Consider the following 19,035-nt stretch of genomic DNA (forward strand, 5'->3'; position numbering starts at 1 on the left):
ACTATAGTCATACTGTAAATGTATGGCTGTAAAATACAGATATGACATATGTGTAAGTGTGGATGTGCACTGTGGTTGCCTACTTCCTGGTCTTTATGTTGAACACACCTGTGTATGTGAATGACACATTGTTGTCTTCATGGAGGTGCATCCCCAGCACATCCTCAGCTGTCAATCACTGTCACTTTGCCACTGTCCCAAATTTCTAAAGACCTTAAGACAAATGTTAATCTGTCTCCACTAACATGCAGGCAAGAGTGTTGAGGCAGACAATGCAGGGTTTACATCACTTTTTAACTGCAACACTCTTCTAATAAACTCCCATAAAACCAAGCATGGGTCCAGTCCAGAAGCATTACATTCTGTTGAAGTTAAATGGCCTAATATCAACATATTATTGATACTATTCCCCAGCCACAGAAAGCTTGTAAAGCCTAGATGGCAAATGAGAGCGGGAGGGGAGCGCGGATGCTTCAGCAGCATGGTGTCGTAGAAACTGCAGAGACAAAAACAGGTTGGAGGAACAGAAAGAAATGATAATTGGTTTGAGAACTTAAACAGCAAACATATTGTTGCAAAGCTTGGTGGTGCTTGTGAAATGCAGGGTTCTGAAATGTAATGTAACTCCAAAAGAAAAACTGCTAACTGGCTGCAGCTTCATATATACACCATAGGGACATGACAATAGTCTCACAGCATTAATACATATTAAAACAACTAAATATTCAGGATTGCAGTGCAGGAAACACATAAATATAATATGAATTTCAAAACTGCAGATCAGGACACAAATCCAGCATTACAGCGGAGTTGGCAGGCTGGTGTGGATTGAGTTGTGAACGGAGGAGAAGAGCAAGTAGCAGAGCGAATGAAAATGACAGCTTCATGCCCCCGTCACCCTGGCAGAGGGAAGACTGATGAGCTGCTTTTTTCCCAGCAATCTCTGTCTCCATCCGTCATCTCCTTTTAAACTGATTTGCCAGAGAGAACATGTCTCTGTCATCAATTACAGGGGATTTTACCACAACAAAGCTGAACAGATAAAAAATATCTCAGAAGTTTTGCTGTCCTCCAGTGAACATGTCAAGCATCCCACCCTGCTGCGAAGCCGCATGAATAAACTGATTTCCAGGATTTTCAAAGTGGCTGTGTAACAATCTGCCGCAGAGCTCAGATTAGACTTGTTTATTCATGAATAAACGACGTTGCCCTCCCTCCTATACTGTAACACAGACGAACACATTTGTGCCAACATTAGCCGGAGCAACCATTCTTAATAATTGTGTAATATTGTCATAGCCAATTACCTGATCTGATAATCTGATTTGATGTCTGACTCAATATACAATTGTATTGCTTTAGCATGTGCATTTATATTCTAAAGAGAGGAATGATGTGACATGTGCAGATTTGTAAGAGCACATTTTTTTTATGTTTGTTTTAAAAACAATGGGGATTATTTACTTGTCAAAACAGTGAACTCTTAGGTAGTCAATTTAATTACATGAGTTTGTTCATAATTTAGGTCTAAATGCAACTTTGGGAAATTTGTTTAATGGTATTAAAGTCAGATTAATGAAGCTGTCTGAGCCAAGTTCCCAATGTAAGCGTTACAGTGGAACTAAGCTAAATAAATACAGTAAATATAAATGGATTAAATGACTGTGAGTTATGTAAAAGGTTTCGCTCGTAGGGATGAACCTAGCCTGGGAAAACCCTGATGATCTTGCGGCAAATTTGTGATTTGCTCTCCAAGTCCGTCTGGCCAAGAGCCCATTCAAGCCCATTTCCAATTTTTCCAAATCGAGGCACCGATCACAACCGTGGAGGCAGCCTTTACACGATGCGCAACATGATCGCTGGTTGAGATGTTTTTCCGTCGCTCTGCATTCGTCATCTCCTTCATCGCTCTGATTGGTTTTAGGTCTATCCAATTGCGCCTAGAGGCATTTGAGCGGTGTCCGTTGGTGACGCCCCTTTGGAAATAGGCTGTGAATGAACCTTATTTGACCCGCTCACATGCAGCGATCATGCCTGCTGTGGCTGCAGCAGCAGTATGTGTAACTCTGCCCAGCCTGGAGGTGGCCTGTAATCCCAAACGCTGGGCTCCATGTTTTGGCAATTGAAAATGTAAAACACCTCCTTATGCAGGGAAGCAGGAACCCTGAGGTACCCCAGAAGATAACAATTCTCCCCCCTCAATTATTCAACACAGAAAAGGACTGAAAGTATATGAAGCATGTGATCAATTATTAACCCAGCTACATGCATTATTTACTTGGCAAGCTGGAACATTTAATGGGACATTGTTTTCCATGTTTGTCCGATGAAAACAAGAAAGACCTGCAGCCACTGCACTTGTATTTCTTTGAATGACCCTCAGGTTTGCAGAGATAATTTTAGGAGGGGACAAATGTTTGATGGCTGCGTGTTCAAATTTTGAATGGCTTAATTTGCCACACATTTTGTCAAGGTAATTTGTTTTCTTCCCCGGATTGATTACCACTTGCTCGGGGGCAGATCAAGTGTGTGGGATATCTACAGTATCTCCATCATCAATATGCATGTCTGACTCTCCTGACCTTGAGAGGGTAAACAGACGAGACGAAAACAACTTCCCGAGCGCACTTCCTTGTTTGTTTCCTAAGGGTGTGTAGTGATAAATAGCTCTTCCCCATGTGCACAGTAGGCGCACTCATACAGTAACTGTGTGAGGTTGAATCACCAGGAATTCTGCCATGCTCGGCTAATGCGATTTGGGGCTGTGAGTTTAAGGAATTTCTAATGAGAAGAGTGTCTTCACAGCAAATCAGTGTAGCTTCAGGCACATCAAAAGGGGCGTTAGATTTGAGGCAAACTGATGAATATTCTGCTTGGCAAGTGCGACTTTGACAAAGGCAAAAAAAAGTGCCTTTTCAAGTAAGTTGTACCCCGCTCCACGTCAACTTCACAGCATACCACATTCTCTATTTATTACCAAAGAAGAAAGAAGTTTAGGCGTGCAGAAACAGCAACTCATACATTTAAGAGAAGTCCAATCATTTCATTTCATAACAGTGTAATTTCTCATGTGTCTGTTCTTTAACAATATCTATACTTATAAACAATAACTTAAATTAAACGTGGGATTTTTTTTTTACTGTACATATATAGTATGTGTAAAGTGGACATAGTCTAAGTACAAAATTAACTGCCAATTATTTTAAAGTTGTAGTGTATTTATGGATCATGAATTATAAATTGAAAATACAGAAAAAACTTTGGAGAAAGAACAACAATGGCGAAAAGTAAGACCAGGGATTTATTGACATGGACCGACGACAAGGAGGGACTCTTATGTAAGCCTACCTAACGGATAAGATGTCTGCGTCGTCGTTTCCAAAGGTCTCCATTTCTGCCCGTCCAGACTACAACGCAACCTAGGAGCAAAGTCAAACTTTATTAGGGCCAGCAGTGTTTCCAAATGTGTCTGTATCAGAGGCTCGGAAACACTGACGAGGCGTAAACGTATAAAGATATGCATTTTTTAACAAACATCTTGTGGGGATGTGGCCTAACAGTGATTGTCCAATCATATAAGCAACAGTAACGATTACCTTGTCAAGCTTTGGATTTCTCTAAACCAAAACGGTGCACATGCAGCTGTCGTAAGAGGTATTTGGTATACAAAGGTTTTGTTGAGGGAAGTCTGTTTTAGCCTTTCCAGAACCAAAAACATGGAAAGTGTATCTGCACTGTCATGTAAGCTTCAATTAACATGTTCTCCTAACTAGCCTAGCCTACTGTATAGTAGCAACCGAGCATTGCTTACAAGACCAAGGACTACATCATTAACTAACTACATTCATTTGTGGGGTTACACGTAACAAAAAAAGCCCTGTTTATAACTAGCACATCCATTATGTAGTATACATAATATAGTACTGTATATACATAATAATATTCACCACTGAGTGGAAGCTGGCAGATAAGGACTGTTTTTACCTTAAGTTGACAAACAAGAGCACATTTAAGCACATTATAAAAAATAAAGATTATTTAACAGGCACAGTGTGACGACATAATGTTTTATTAAATTACTGTGTAACCAAATAACCACAATTGCTGCAGAATGCTCTTACATTCCGTTTACACGTACATGGTTATTTTGAAAAACTGAGCCATTTCCCTTCGTTTGCGCCCTTCCTTTACACGCAAATATATATATATATATATATATACACGAGGTAAACGAACCCTTTTCTGAAAACTGACAGCTGTGCACAATGTTATTTTTAAAAACTGAGAGGTTGAAATGTCCGTTTATGAAAATAGCCGGCCACATGTAAATGTAGCATTAGTTTCCCTTAAATGTCTGAAATGAAGTGTTAGACAAATAACCATTTGACTTAAACAGTATAAACTAAATCAATCACAAATACCCCAACCACATTTAAGACTGGACACTGTTTACAATCTCTTAACATTATGACTTTCATAACGATCACTCACTCTGCTTTTAAGAGACTTTCACTGGAGATTTCAACAGCCATCAACACTGAACAACATTCACCTTCTTCATCGTCTGGCACATATCCCAGTGTTCTGAAACGGCAGCGTCCTGTGGGAGATAATCTCTGCTGGGAGCCCAGTCAGAACTCACACTGTCAATTTTACACGTCGCATGGGCCACATTGAATCACACCAGGCAATTCCTGAGTTGACTCCCTTGTAACGAGTGTTTCTGCAGTAGTAATTGGATAAGCTGTCAGCTGGGGCTTCATGAAAAGAGCTGCGTCTTGCAGTACGTGTGTGTGTTACATGTGTGTATGAGTGCTTACACACACTGTTTTTTGTGTGTGCTGTATGTGTATTTGAGCAAAGTCATATGTTAGTTCACTAAACATTCTCATCACTCTGCTCCATACTGTATAAAATATGGACCTAGTCTCTGTGGCGTTACCCATAGGTTTCCGAGGAGCCAAAATGAACCTTAAAGTTCTGGCCATCGGAATCTTGACGTCGGCCAATTCAAAAAATGGGCAAAGGGGTGGATGGAGCTGAGACGGGCTGAATGAAGCCCACAGTCTATGCTCGCCTCCTGTGACGGAAGCCCACCTGTCACGAGCCCACCATCAAAGTGAAACGCCCTTAATTATGCACAACTTTAAGTCTAAGTTAATTTAATTTATACTGTTTATTGATCCCCAGTGGGGAAATTACAATTTACACTCTGTTTGTTAGAAATCACTACACACACAGGCCTGAAATACACACACACATGCTCAGGATGTTCATGCACAAATGAAGAGATGTCAGAGTGAGTGGGCTGCCAGTGCTGGACCAGCGCCCTGAGCGGTTGGGGGGGGTACGGTGCCTTGCTCAAGAGCACCTGGCAGTGCCCAGGAGGTGAACAGGCATCTCTCCAGCTACCAATCCACACTCTGTACTTCGGTCCGTACTGGGACTTGAACCAGCAACCCTCCGGTTCCCAACCCAAGTCCCTACGGACTGAGCTACTGCCACCCAAGTTAAGTATATGTAAGTAGCTACGTATTTGTTCCATTGTGTACACAGGTTTATTTCTACTGTAAAGTTGGGCATTTTAACATAGGGGTTCTATGGGGATTGACTTATTTTTGGAGGTGGCCTCGAGTGGCACTTTCACATTGGCTTCATTTTTTAGCACTGAGGTTGCTGGATCCGATTGTGCTCTTGCAAAATAGAAAGCAGACATAGCGGAAGGGAAGGAGAATGCCTGTCATCCTGCGGGGAGTCAACTGAGGCCTTAAACCTAACCAAATTGTTCTTTACATAAACCAAAACTTTCTGACACTCTGACCCGCTTTGCATTTTTCTGTGTCTATTGAAGTAAAGACCTGATGGAAATTTGAAGGATGTACATTTTGGAGGTTTTATTATAAGGTTTCTAGCAGATGTTCTTCACCAATTTAATGTTCTGTGTCTGATTTCCTTATTCATATTCATCTCAGTGGAAGAATAGTGGGAACATCCATAAACAGATAAAGATGATTTATAAATTCAGCAGATGTGATCCATGTTGGAAGTTTTCATCTTTGCTGGGTGCTGAGCCGTTGAAGTGTGAGAGCATTTTGTTAAAAGTTGTAATGAGATTTGACTGTGTTGTTTTGAAATCTTATCTCGATACAGTCATGTGGATTCGACTTGGAGCAACAAACACTTCATACTCAGTCTTCAACAGCTAAAAATAACTTGCAACTTGATCTTGTGAATGCTATTTAAAAACGGATCTTTGACATAGGTCTTAAGAGACCTGCATTTTCTCTCTTCAAAGATGTGAAAATGAAACACCAACCTTTCTAGAATTAGAAGTGGTATATAGCCTACATGGTGTTATACACTGTTCTTAGCCTCTGTCACTCATTTAGTAAAACTGCAAACTTAAGAAACCATTTATAGCTCTTCCTTAGACTCTTTAATATCAATCTACGAAGGGTTTTTATATTTCTTCTTCATATGTAAAATAACTGTGCCAGTACATCTGATACATCTCTGCACAACTCAGGAATCACAAAAAAAAAAACATTTTACTTTTAAGGTTAGTTGCTGCCAAATAAAGGTAATGCTTTCTGACAGCTAGTCAAAGAAACTACAGCGCACAAATATAAATGTCAGCTTCCCAAAAGTGTAAGCATCATTGTCACTTTCTTAAGCTTCGCTGTTTGTGCAGAGATGCAGGGAAGTCGTTCACTTTGGAATTCTTTTCTGTTGTGAATCTGTCATTTCAAACATATAACAAATGAACTAAATAAACTGGATAATAAGCTGTAAATATCCCATAGCAAGCCATATGGTTGTATTACACACACTACACTTGAATGCAGGACAGTACTGGAGACTAGTTCCGGTTGCATTTCTTAAAGGGATAGTATTTTTAGCCACCATTTTGAGAATTTTCCTTTAAGAATGAAACAACATTGTGGGTCTCTTCCTACCTTGCAGCTAAAATAATAACCAGAATCCCCCCCCAAGCAAATCACATACAATAGGCATCAAAACACAGCCCTAAGCCTGAGTCACGTACTTTTGGGTTCTGTTATTGCACCCAGCCCAAATGACATCCCACAGTGCATGAAGACTGTAATCGGATTAGCTGTGGTCTTGAGACGACAAACATAACATGTTGTGCTCTATCCCAAGACTTCCCCTTTAGCCATCATCTTCATCAGGTGCCATTGTCCGTTATCTCCTTCCCTCAGTGCCTGTCCGCTCTGAGGCCACAACACTCGCAGCCAAACCAATTTATCCACATCCAACAATCCAATCACTTCCTCAATGTATCTGTCAGAGACAGGGGCAACTGTTGTCCATTGATCTTTGAAATGCATTGGATCGCTTTGTGGAAATAATTGAATTGCACACTTTAAAAGGCTAATCTGACCGGCAGCAAACAGCAGTGAAACGACCACTTCATCACCTGCTCAGAACTAATAAAGATAGAGCTTTGTAAAAACCACAATCTCAAGGTTTTACAAACATCTTTTTTAACTGATTTTTTGAAACCTCTGTAAACATTTTTATAACGAGTTTATGATTATATCTCAATTGCTAGTTTCAAGTATTCTTCAATAGAGCATGATGTTCACTTTGTAAATTATGGTCCAATTTATTTTAAAATCGATGATAAAGCAGGGTATGCTTTAGGTAACTAAAGGGAAAGTTTGCTGACTTTCTGTGCACTGCCGTACATGCAGATGGATGGCGGCAGCGCCCAGAGGTCCGCATTAGCGCTTAACCGCGTCAACCTCCCACACTCCACCCTCAAGTCCGAAAATCACGTCCGATTTAAAAAAAATCCAAGATAGCGACAGACAAGCTGCCAAACTCGAGGCTTCAAAACGGTAGTCAACCAAACAATAATGGATGCTGCTACATCCATTATTTTTTACAGTCTATGTTGCTATTATGGCTGCCTGTGTGTGTGTGTGTGTGTGTGTGTGTGTGTGTGTACGCGCGCGCGCGTGGGGTGTGTGTGTGGTAGAGCGAGTGAGCGAGTGACAGTGATTCGCTTCACCGAGTACCGACTATAGAGTCATAGTGGGAGAAACAAAGTGTCTCCACGTACTTACGTAGCTAGCCACAGCGTAGATTTAACGCAGAAGCATAAATCACGCTTTAGTGTCCTGCCCACTATTGTTGTGGATGCCAAAGTACTCGCTAACACCGCCAGTGAACCAGCCAGAAACACATGATGATCAGAAACACATGATGATTAGTACTCATTGTTTCAATTGTCACGCTGTTGCTGTTCTGTGGTCAGCAGTGACAGAGAGTTAACAGGACAGTTGCCAGGTGTAATTGTGTTGTATACTTATCCTCCTAATCCTGTCGCATCTATGTTTTCTTAGATTCCAGGAAAAATGGCCTTTGATTTTGCTTTGTCAGATTTAATTTGTTACTATTGTAAATCAATTATTTATTTACATGACTATGCAGCAGACTGGTAGACTGGAATAGGACACTATTAAATGACATGTGACCAGAGAAACTTTACATTAGAACAGGTACAGAACCAGGTGGAGTTTGGGGAGAAAAAAAAAGTCATAATTTTGTCAAAGATTATGGAACATGTGACACATTCGTGCAGGAATATTGAGATGTTGAATTTAAATTTTCAAATTGTGCTAAAATGTGAAACTCCTGAGATCTCTTCTTTTACTGCATTAGAGCTGTTTGTGCTTATGACACCGTAAGTGAGATCACTGTTGCAGTTATGTCCTTCTCTACAATGAAACCCGCTGGAGGATGAGCCTTGTTATAAACTGTATTAATGAGCAAGGGTCAATGCAGAGCTGAAATCAAACAAACCAAACAAATGGCAATCTTTGTGTTCTTTGTGATGTGTGTGAAAGCTGTCAATATTCCCGCAAGGCTCTTGAAAAGCGCATATGTTTAAAGTAGTGTTTAAAGCCACTGGATTGTTTGGTGGAATTTGTTAGCACAAAGGATATCATTCAGTTCTCTTTTTACAGATCTGAGGCTTCATCCTGCCTCTCTCTCACAGCTCGACTGATATGAAGAAGGCTTCTTCAGTATGTGTTCGTTGCTCAGTGGGGCTGTATTCTGCAGGAGTCATATGAATTGTGCTTGGTCTAATTGTTAGTCATTTAGGATCCATAAAGCCATGTTTTCTTCTTTTTGATTTTAATGGCTTGTAAAGCTGCCCGAGTGTATTCTAAAAGGGATATTTAAGCTTTTCCAGGAATCTGGCCGTTTGGTCTACTTGAAAAACTATGCACCATTACCAGCCACCATGAGGGAGCTCTTAAGACACATGCTGTCTCCCTCCCTCTGCACTCATCAACATCTTCTACTTACATCATCGAGCTGCCATCATTTCACCGTAAACAAAAACAAACGCAAAACAAAGAGCACCAGACCAGAGTGTACATGACAGTTTCTCCCTGCTTGTCTGTGTATTATATTGCCAAAAATAAAATGTAATTGAATTTCCAGTAGATGTCTCCATGTGCAGATGATCACACACACAGAATGGTTGTTCCCAGAAGGCCTGATCATGAATTGAAGCCATTAGCGGTTCGCTGTTTTGGATATGAATCTTCATGTTCTAGCTCACTGACTGCATTTTGTTGCCTCTGCTATGCATATATTAGCAGGTGACTACAAAGACTTTTTGAACAACTTAATCAGGACTTGAATAATGACAAATAGCTTATCAACCAAACTGCAAATATTAAACATAAATTCATAATGAGGCTTTATTTAGACTTCTGTGAACTAATCAATTAACTCTCACAGATCTGAGGGCATTTTTAGATATCTTCTTGAATTCTCCTTTCAAGGGTATTTGTGTATAACCTGATCCCCATGTGTATCATATCAAAATGTTCAGAACAAACACAGCTTTCTGTATAGTGTTATGACCCTGAGGTCATATTTTGTAATTTGTTTTGCCCTGCACTGGCAGTTTTTCTCCTGAGAGTGCACAGGTGGTGTGGAGCAGGTGTGAGCAACGGATTGGTCCAGCAGAGCTGATTGCTGTCTCCTGGTTGGTCACTGGGAGGACAGCAGCCATCTTAAGCCTCATCAGAAAGGAGCTCTGCCCCCCTCTCTTCACCCTGCCATTTTCCACCATGTGCCTGTGTGTAACCTGTATGTTGTGTTCAAAGTTATTGTGAGTACTGTTAGCAGCTTTGAGTAAAGATGTTTGTTTTGAGTTTGTTGAGTTATTATCCTTCAGCCATTTTTGTTTTAGTTTGGAACCCACTTTTCTTTGTCTTATGTTCTTAGTAGCAGCCTGGTAGGAGTAAGGAGTCCCTTTTAGTTTATTCTCTTTTTCTCCTGTTTTGTGATTAGAAGGTTAGGTTAGAGCTTTGTCTTTTCTTCACTTTTTGTTTTGGTTTAGGTAAGTTTAGTTTGCCTGTAGGTTTGTTTTGTTTATTTTATATATATATATATTTTTTTTGTCTTTGTCTGTCAATAGTAATGCCGGAAATTCTTCCAAAGCAATTTATAAAGAGATAATTTGGCCCTAAAGCGGAGATATTTCTCAAATCTCTTGTGAAAACATACACTGAATTGTTTTGGTGCTTGAAATGAGTTTACAAAAGTCTTTCGTTCAAAAAAGTAGCGTAATATATGTATAAAATAGTAAATAAATGTCTAAAATGAAATTTTGTAATATCGCTTTTTGAGTAGGAGTATTGTCAAACATTGCTGGGACTCACCGGTGCCTCTTTTGTGTTCAGATGGTTAATCTGTGTACAGTATTTAGTGCTGGGCAGTGTCATTCTGTATCATACATCCTGTGTCTCTCTTTGAAATGAAATGCAGAAAAATCAAGACCATCAGGAGTTTATGATGTGTGAGGCGAGCATAAAAGTTTTTTCAGTACTGTAAAATAGGCAGGTGGTAGACAATCTTGTATGTTACAAATGGCAGTGCCAGCACAAAAATAGCCATGTTCCTATACATTTCAAAACCTTAGACAAGTTGCTTTTTGATTATCTATTTGCGTCTTTTCGGTTTGGCGCTGTCATCTATTTTTGGGATGATTTAGATTTTGCCTTTCTGTTCTCCTTCAGCTCGTGACGGTCCCGTCTCTGTTGCTCTCCTTTTATTGGAGCTTTCAAAGCCGTCAGTGGGACACAAAGTGGAAGACATCATTTGAATTTCAAAGGCCTGACAGAACACATTGCCTCTATCAGCTGAGTAAAGGTCCTCTTTTCGACAGGAAAAAGTGCCTTCGGAATTAATCATCCACGCTGAGAGTCCTCCTGGATGCTGCTTCCTCTGCCAGCAAGGCGAACAGCCGAGGAGGTGGTTTGAGAGAGCAGGAAGCCGTAGCCAGACTTGATGAAAGAGCTGAAAGCCCCCACCCTGCTAGCTGCCTTTTTGACAAGAAGAAACAAGTGTTTTTATGGGACAAACAGCATGAGGCCATCTTGTTCTCATTTGTGCTCTTCACTCACATCAGTGTATTTCTTCTGTTTTACAAAAGACAGATCTTAAACGGTGTCATTTTCAGTGCACCCCGGGGGAATGTAAAATGACCCATGACAACACAAAGCTGGAGCTTCTCCTGAGCCTCCAGAGGACCTGTTCGAGAGACAACGAGCAGCAGACAGCTTCCAGCCGTCATTGCTATGAGCTAATTAGCCATCACTAATGTGAATCAGCTTCCATTTTTACTCACTTTGATTTACTGGGTCCCCATTACATCTCCATGGAGACAATGCAGTCTTTACAGACTGCTGTGGGCTCTGTGCACCACATGATACCATAAAAAAATAAATAAATTAAATAAATTAAATAAAATATATTTATAGCTTCTAGTATCACCAGTCCCTCTTGGAGAAGAGTCCTGTGAGTCGACTATTGAGATCAGATGTCCTCATCACCTGCCAGATCTTCATCTGCAGGTTTGGACTTTGGTCCAGATGATGAGCATATAGGTTAACATGTTGTTTTAGTGGCCACAAGCATCTGATCATGCCACTAACAGCCCTACTCTACAAGCATAGGCGGACTGGCAATCTGGCAGTTCTGGCAAATGCCAGAAAGGCCAATGCACTCTTTGGCCGATTTGGGCCGCTGGAAAAAAGGAAAAAAAAAATGCGGCAACACTGGTTTCTCACACCAGTTTGACAAAAATATGCAAAGACTGTACGGCTGCAGCCTGGAGCCTCCCATCTGGTGCCGTCTGGCTTCTACTTTTCAAAATAAAAGTTTGCTTCTGGTCCGCTATGTCTTCGTATTTTGGTGTTTTGGGTGTTTAAGTATGTTATATGTTTAAATATGAAAGCATTTCCATTCTATTCCATCACGGTCTCACAGCAGTTTGTGTAATGGTCACGTTATTTTTAATCTATTGATAAGTGTTCACAGGGACAATTTTTGTCGTTTGTTTTGTGGTGGCCAGCATGAAATGGTCTATACGGAGATTAACGGGTGAAAGCAAACGCCACACCCCGGGGGAGGACGCCTCACACACCGGGAGACGGCCCCGGGGGACATGTGACAATAACGGTAATGCGGAGGTTGGGTTTAGGAAAAAACAACGGTGAAAGGACGCCTCACACGCCGGGACACAGCCGCGGAGAAAGGACGCCTCACACGCCAGGAGACGGCCGCGGGGAACACGCGACAATAGCGGGACGGTTAACGCGGATTTTCGGCATTTAACCCTTGTGTGGTCCTTCGGGTCCCAGTGACCCGAAGGACAACACAAGGATTATGTACTTCCCTTTACTTTGTTGAGAATTGCTCTCTAAACCCTGTTTCTTGTAAAGTAAGTAAAGTTTATTTCTAGAACACATTTAAACACAGTTTAAGCTGACCAAAATGCTATACAAACAAGAACTAAGGTGCTGTATTAACCCTTGTTTAGAGAGCAATTCTCAGCAAAGTAAAGGGAAGTACATAATCCTTGTGTTGTCCTTCGGGTCACTGGGACCCGAAGGACAACACAAGGGTTAATACTACTCTCTACCGTAGACGTGCTGTGACCACGACATATGCTTCCCATTTAAATACATTAGTTTACATTTTCGTCCTGGCCACGAAACAAACGACAAAAACGTCCCCGTGAACACGTATCTATAGATTAAAATAACGTGACCATTTCACGTACTGCCATGAGACAGGGTTGTCTATTCTAAGATGGCGGCATGGGTAAGTGGTTAGACAGTACATCAAACATTTTATTCGTCCTTGTCAGGTTAACTTTAAAATGTTTTCTAAAATGTTTTAAACACACTAATATGACATTATGACATTAAATAAATAGCAGGCTGATACATGGAAGTGAGTTAAAAATTACAGTGTGCTGCACATTATTTGCTTGTATAATTAGTGTTTAATTCTACGCTCCATTCTAATTAGTTGGTTCTCCGAGTGTAGTGTGGTGAAACTGTGAGTTTGTAACTGCATTTCCATTGCTGCTGTGATGTTGTCACATTTTAATTAAAAAAAAAAAGAACATTGTGTGGAACAAAAACAGAGCAGCACACAGACTAAGCTATTTAGAATTCAGTTCTCTGTTGTGCACTTTTATAACCAATGTGTAACAGCCTCCAAATGTATTTACAGCTCTAAGTCGTGAAGCACGCTCATTCCCATTTTCAACCATCTTTACCTTTCAAGTATGTTTCAAATTATGCGTGCGTTGGTGTTTTCTAAATGTCAAATGTAGAGCTTCAGACTACTCACCCTAACAAGTGGAAAACATACAGTACATATTCTGACTACAGCCTGTTTACCTTGTGGATATCTCTCCAAGTCTGAACTCACTGAAAGTAGCTTGAGACACTTAGTTTGTATCCCTCTCATCATTTTCTCTTTCTACTTCTGGGAGGGCTTCTGTCAGGGGAATCAATCTACAAGACCTAGGGGAGGGGAGGAATGACGCAGCACCCATCGCTCACCCACAATGCCCCACTCTGCTCCTGACTGTAAGTCCTTCGATGATGGGAGGAGTGCGTGACAAGATGGTGAAGAGGAGTGATGGGGGTCTCTCCATCACAGCCAAGGCCCTGTCAGTATGTCTCAATCACTTTTTTTCCCCTTCCAATTTCAACTTTGTAAACCCCCCCCCCCTTTCTCTCTCGATGTTAATGAGGACACAGATATTGTGGTGATCATTCAGCACTGATAAAACCAGACTGCCTGGGGAGATCTCTTGGTGGGGGGTAGGGAGGAATGAACAGCTGCTGATAATTCAGACAACCTGGTATTATGTAAGCAGTAAGTTCTTTCTCATTGCAGCCCTCAACATTGCATCCTAAATATAATTTACTGCTTAACGTCAATGAACTTTTCACTCTCTCAAAGCTGTAACTCATCCAACTTGAACAGCGTCCTACACCCAGATAATAACAGATAATCATTTTAGAAGCATCACCATTTCATCTCTTAAAATCTCCACCCTGGTGACTTTAAAAGCAGTATTTCAAGAATCTCAACACTGCGGACGTGAGGGGACTTCCCATTTCACATATAAAACTTGGTGTCTGCTTTTAAGATGACTTTTTTTTCACACCCCCTCTGTCAGTAAGGGAAAGGACCTTTAACAGCTGCATAACCTTTTGATATTGAGAGCCAAGGTAGATAAAAAAAAATATGATGAATATTCCATTTCATGTTGGTACAGTATGGTGCAAGTAATCAGGGAGCAGACTTAGCTTCTGAGTGCTTCTCTGCTTATGGGCAGCAGTCCATGAGCCCCATCTGAATACTAAATGCTTATCAGAGACGGTGGCAGGCCAGAGGCCAGAAAGCAGCACGAGTAGCAGCTGCGTTGTGCTCTATCAGGCCACATAGATCCACAGAGCCACTACCTTCGATCCAGCACTATCAGTCTGCAGCACTGTTATCCCTTTCCACCAAAGCAGTTTGAGGGCCAGTTCAGAGCCGGGGCCTAATTGCAAACCGTGTTCTTTGCGTTTCAAAATCCAAAGAACCGGCTCTCGGCCAGGAAAACTGGTTCCTGAGCGGCACTAACACTTCGCTGGTTTAGAACCAAAAACAGCTTACGTCGGGCTGGGGGCAGGATTATTATGACCAGCAAGACCAACTAAAACTTTGTGACCACCATTTAAAAAAAACAAAAAACAACAGAGCCTGTTTGTGGACGTGAAATCGAAGCAGCAGTGGTCCGTGGAGGAGACAAACTTTCTTCTTGCATTGTGGTCCTCAACAGAAGTTCTGAATAAACTCGAGGGAGCTTCAAGAACGAAACCGGTGTTTGAACAATAGCTACAATGGGTTAAGACAGAAACATCCAACAAATAAACAACAACTCAAGAAACTGAAAAATGATTACAGTTACCAAAAGAAGGACCTTGGGCAATAGTCTCCGTAATAGTCGGGAGAAATAGAGAAATCCCCATTTTAATATACACAACTCAGTCCTTGGCAACAGACAGGAGTGCCGATTTACCGGGGTCGTGAACAGCAATGCTTAAGGCGATGGTTCTGAGAAGGTTTGCAAGTCGAACCAACACCAGCCCACACCTAGAACTAGATTTGCGTCATGTGTATTCCCTTGTATTGCCATTTATCTTCATTATATCCCTCCACAGACATCAGAGAGTGGAACCAGTGGCCAACTACAGTCTGCTGTTGATTGGCCACCATTATTTTTTGGGCCGGGTAAAGAGCCACCTTTACAGGAATCAAAGACACATCAAAAGAGCCAACCAGAGAATGCCAAGCCTAAAAATAGAGTTGAAACACAAATTAAACATGCCTGAATATGGCCACCCAAGCTCACATAAAATATCCAGACAATTTCTTTAACAAAACCTATGCTGGAAAATATGTGTTCACAACGTTTTGATAATTAAACAAAAATTAATGAAAAGCATATAAAAACAAAATATAACCTATGATGAAATGTAACAACTTTCAACTACGAATAAAAACAAACTACACATTTCTGAACCTCCAGTTGTGGAAGAAGTACTTTACTACTACTACTTTTGTACCTGTTGTATCTTTTGTCTATTTCTGTTCTGTGAGTCAATAAAATAAAAATAGAAAATATTAAATTACATAAATACATAGTTTCCTTCAGAAATTTGCTGACATTTTCAATGCTTTGGAAAAAAAGGGAATATTAGCTCAATTTTATTTCCTCATATTTGAACTGTCATCACTTTTTTCCTTCAGAGGTTTGCTAAAAATTCTAATGCAACCCTGTTCAGGACTGACTGACCATGTAAAATTTGAAGCAATTTTACTACAGCATCCGATGTGGTAGTGTCTTTATACTGTAAATACAGTCACAATGTAGGTTGTGATTAATATGGAGAGAGGTGGGCTTCATTCATCTTTGATATCAGTAGTAGAAACACCATCAGTTCATATGCAAATGGACACCTCTTTGATATTAAAATTTATAAAGGCTGGTTTAGTCTTACATGTTGAATGCAGATTTATTAATTTATGCTATGTGGGTTGTGAATAGATACATAGTGGTGTCCTTTTAAAGTAGATAATGTAACATCAGCATTTCATTTGTTCAGTTGCTAGGAGCATGTGAATGGTTGAAGCAAATCCCTGGTTGTGAGGTGGATTTAGGTCTCCTGGGAAATATAAGGCCTCAGGTCATTGGCTGATGAAACTAGGCTTTAACAGTGATAGTCTATAATATGTTATGTGTTAGCTAATTTAGGACCAAAATTCTACCTTTTTTCAAAAAAATAAAATAGTAGGAAATGATGGCCTTTTTTGCACTCATCATTTGTTTCCTTTGGACACGCTGTATCTCTCCAAGGCCACCTGTACTGATGGATGCTATTTGCATTTCCTACGCCCATTATTTGTGTGATTGCTTCGGGACGTGACCTGGAGATATTTAACACCTGCTCAAACAGTGTGAGAAAGTGGAAGTGCATGGGGCTTGTCAGTCAATAGCCTGTTCCTTGCTGAGAATGAACAATTAAGCAAATTAATATAACCTAAAGGAAGAAGGAACCTATAAGCTACTGTTGTCACAAACCATGTTAATATTCAATTGTTCTAATCCTCACTTCAGTTCACTGGTGATTTCAGTTTGGACGTGTAAAGTAGGACAGGATGCAGTTACAGAAGGCTATGTCCTTCCCCCAGGTAAGGAGGAGCTGACAGTGATAGTATTGATTATCATGGAGCTTACCAAGCTTCTCTCTGTGATGGAGTGATTGCTATCCTTGGTGCTAATGCAGCTCTCCAGTTGGGACACTGCTGTCTTTTTATACTATATGCTATGTGTGTATGTGTGTGTGTGTGTGTGTGTGTGTGTGTGTGTGTGTGTGTGTGTGTGTGTGTGTGTGTGTGTGTGTGTGTGTGTGTGTGTGTGTGTGTGACATCATGACCCAGATATGATGAGAGCAAACAATTACTGCTCACATACCTGAATGTAAAAATGAACAGCAGGTCAGTTCTTATATAAGTACACACCATAGACCAAAGTCTATTGGAATGTAAATAGTCAGTTTACACAAATTCACACCGGTAGTTGTGAAATTCGGGGGTGAAGATGCAACATTGTTGCATTTTTCATTTGGTTCGGTTAGCTTTCACACTGCACTTTGTCAAACGCACCAAACGTTGTAAACAAATGTCACGTGGTCACGCTTGTTTATTGGACAGAAAATCTAAGCGAGTTGCAATAAACTGGAGCAACACAAATTTATAACATCTTGCTTGGGTTTTCTGGGTTTGCTTTAGTGTTTCTAATATTCTAGAAGAAGGCGAACAATATGAGCAGCTGACAGACAGCGAGTGAAGGAGAGGGCGGCTCTGATGAGAGATGATGATGCGTTGTCACAGACGATAAGCGATGTGTGCTCAGAATAGCGTATGGGCCTGGACGTCATTGTCCCTTAAATCATACATAAGTCCGTAAATTGTGTGCAAGGTTAAAATTGTAGGCTAGTAAATGTACTGTTTTGGGTTCACTTTCTGTATTTGGGTCGGATCACATTCTCACCTGAAGTGAACCAAACTCTAGTTCACTTGGAAGCCAACCGAGACTGCAATTTTTAAGTGGACCAGAGTTCATTTGTTTGGCCTTCGCTCCCTTACGAATGAGCTTTCACACTGCCCCAAACGAAAAGGACCAAGCGCTCCAATGGTTAAAACGGACCAAACAAGGTAGGTTTGATAGTGACCTTAGGGTAAGGTTTGTTCCGAATCATTTGGTGAGTTTGTAAATTTGGATCAATTTGCACCTTGGTTTGGTTTGGTTTGGTTTGGTTTCACACCTGTAAAAATCCAAGCATACCAAAATGCGTCATTACAAATCACGCAAGAATGTTCACTCCTCTTATTGGTCGGATGTGTCTGGGAGCAGGAGCAAGAAAGTAAATACAGAAAGAAGGTCCTGTGTGGACCATTGACAATCTGTCTGAAAGTTGTAAGTCTTCTGGTAGCTGTACCAAGAGAAATCTCAATCATTCCCAATCTTGCAGAGACGGAGAGCGTAGGTATATGTAAGGAGATAACATGGGCACAGTTAATGTGAGTCGAAACTGCCTGCAAGCTTCTTCTGTACTGTACAGTAATTTCTCTACTGTGCAACAGTAAGTCGCTTGGTTATGACACAATCGTTAGCCTATTTTTACATACGGAGCCATAACGTGAGATACAAGGTAATGGAGCCTTTTATACGTTGTTGTGTTTCTTTAGAAATAAACAATGGACAAATAAATTCTTTAAACACTTCAGATGTAAAGTTATTAGCTGTCAAAGTGACGTCAAAATGAATGGTAGTAAATGGAATGCTAATGGCGGGTGATGGCTTGATAGCATCAAAAAGGACGCCATAGGATGTTTACACATGCTTACCCCCTTGGTGTGGACTCATGCATATATCTTGCATCTCCATGGTCAAACCAGCTCATTTCATTAAAATGATCAGACACTGTTTAGCGAGAGACATTACTACATATGCTCTGGTCACCGAGACCCACCGGCGTCTGTCTCCAATTTTAGCGCATCAGACAGTAAGCTTGACCGCTGTCTATTTCTGTGAGATAATCGCTGCAAGCTGCTACAGTTTGCTGCTCT

At 40.8% G+C, this 19,035-nt stretch overlaps 1 long non-coding RNA gene across 1 annotated transcript; it reads left to right on the top strand.

Annotated features, from left to right (window-relative positions):
• Positions 1–10,052: 10,052 nt before the first annotated feature.
• Positions 10,053–12,221, top strand: LOC120556885. The gene is made up of 2 exons (XR_005638905.1): positions 10,053–10,156; positions 11,067–12,221. It is a non-coding gene; the product is annotated as an uncharacterized LOC120556885 (long non-coding RNA).
• The last annotated feature ends 6,814 nt before the right edge of the window (positions 12,222–19,035 follow it).

This window comes from Perca fluviatilis, chromosome 4, assembly GCF_010015445.1.
Source record: "Perca fluviatilis chromosome 4, GENO_Pfluv_1.0, whole genome shotgun sequence".
In the NCBI taxonomy this organism is placed as follows: Eukaryota; Metazoa; Chordata; class Actinopteri; order Perciformes; family Percidae; genus Perca; species Perca fluviatilis.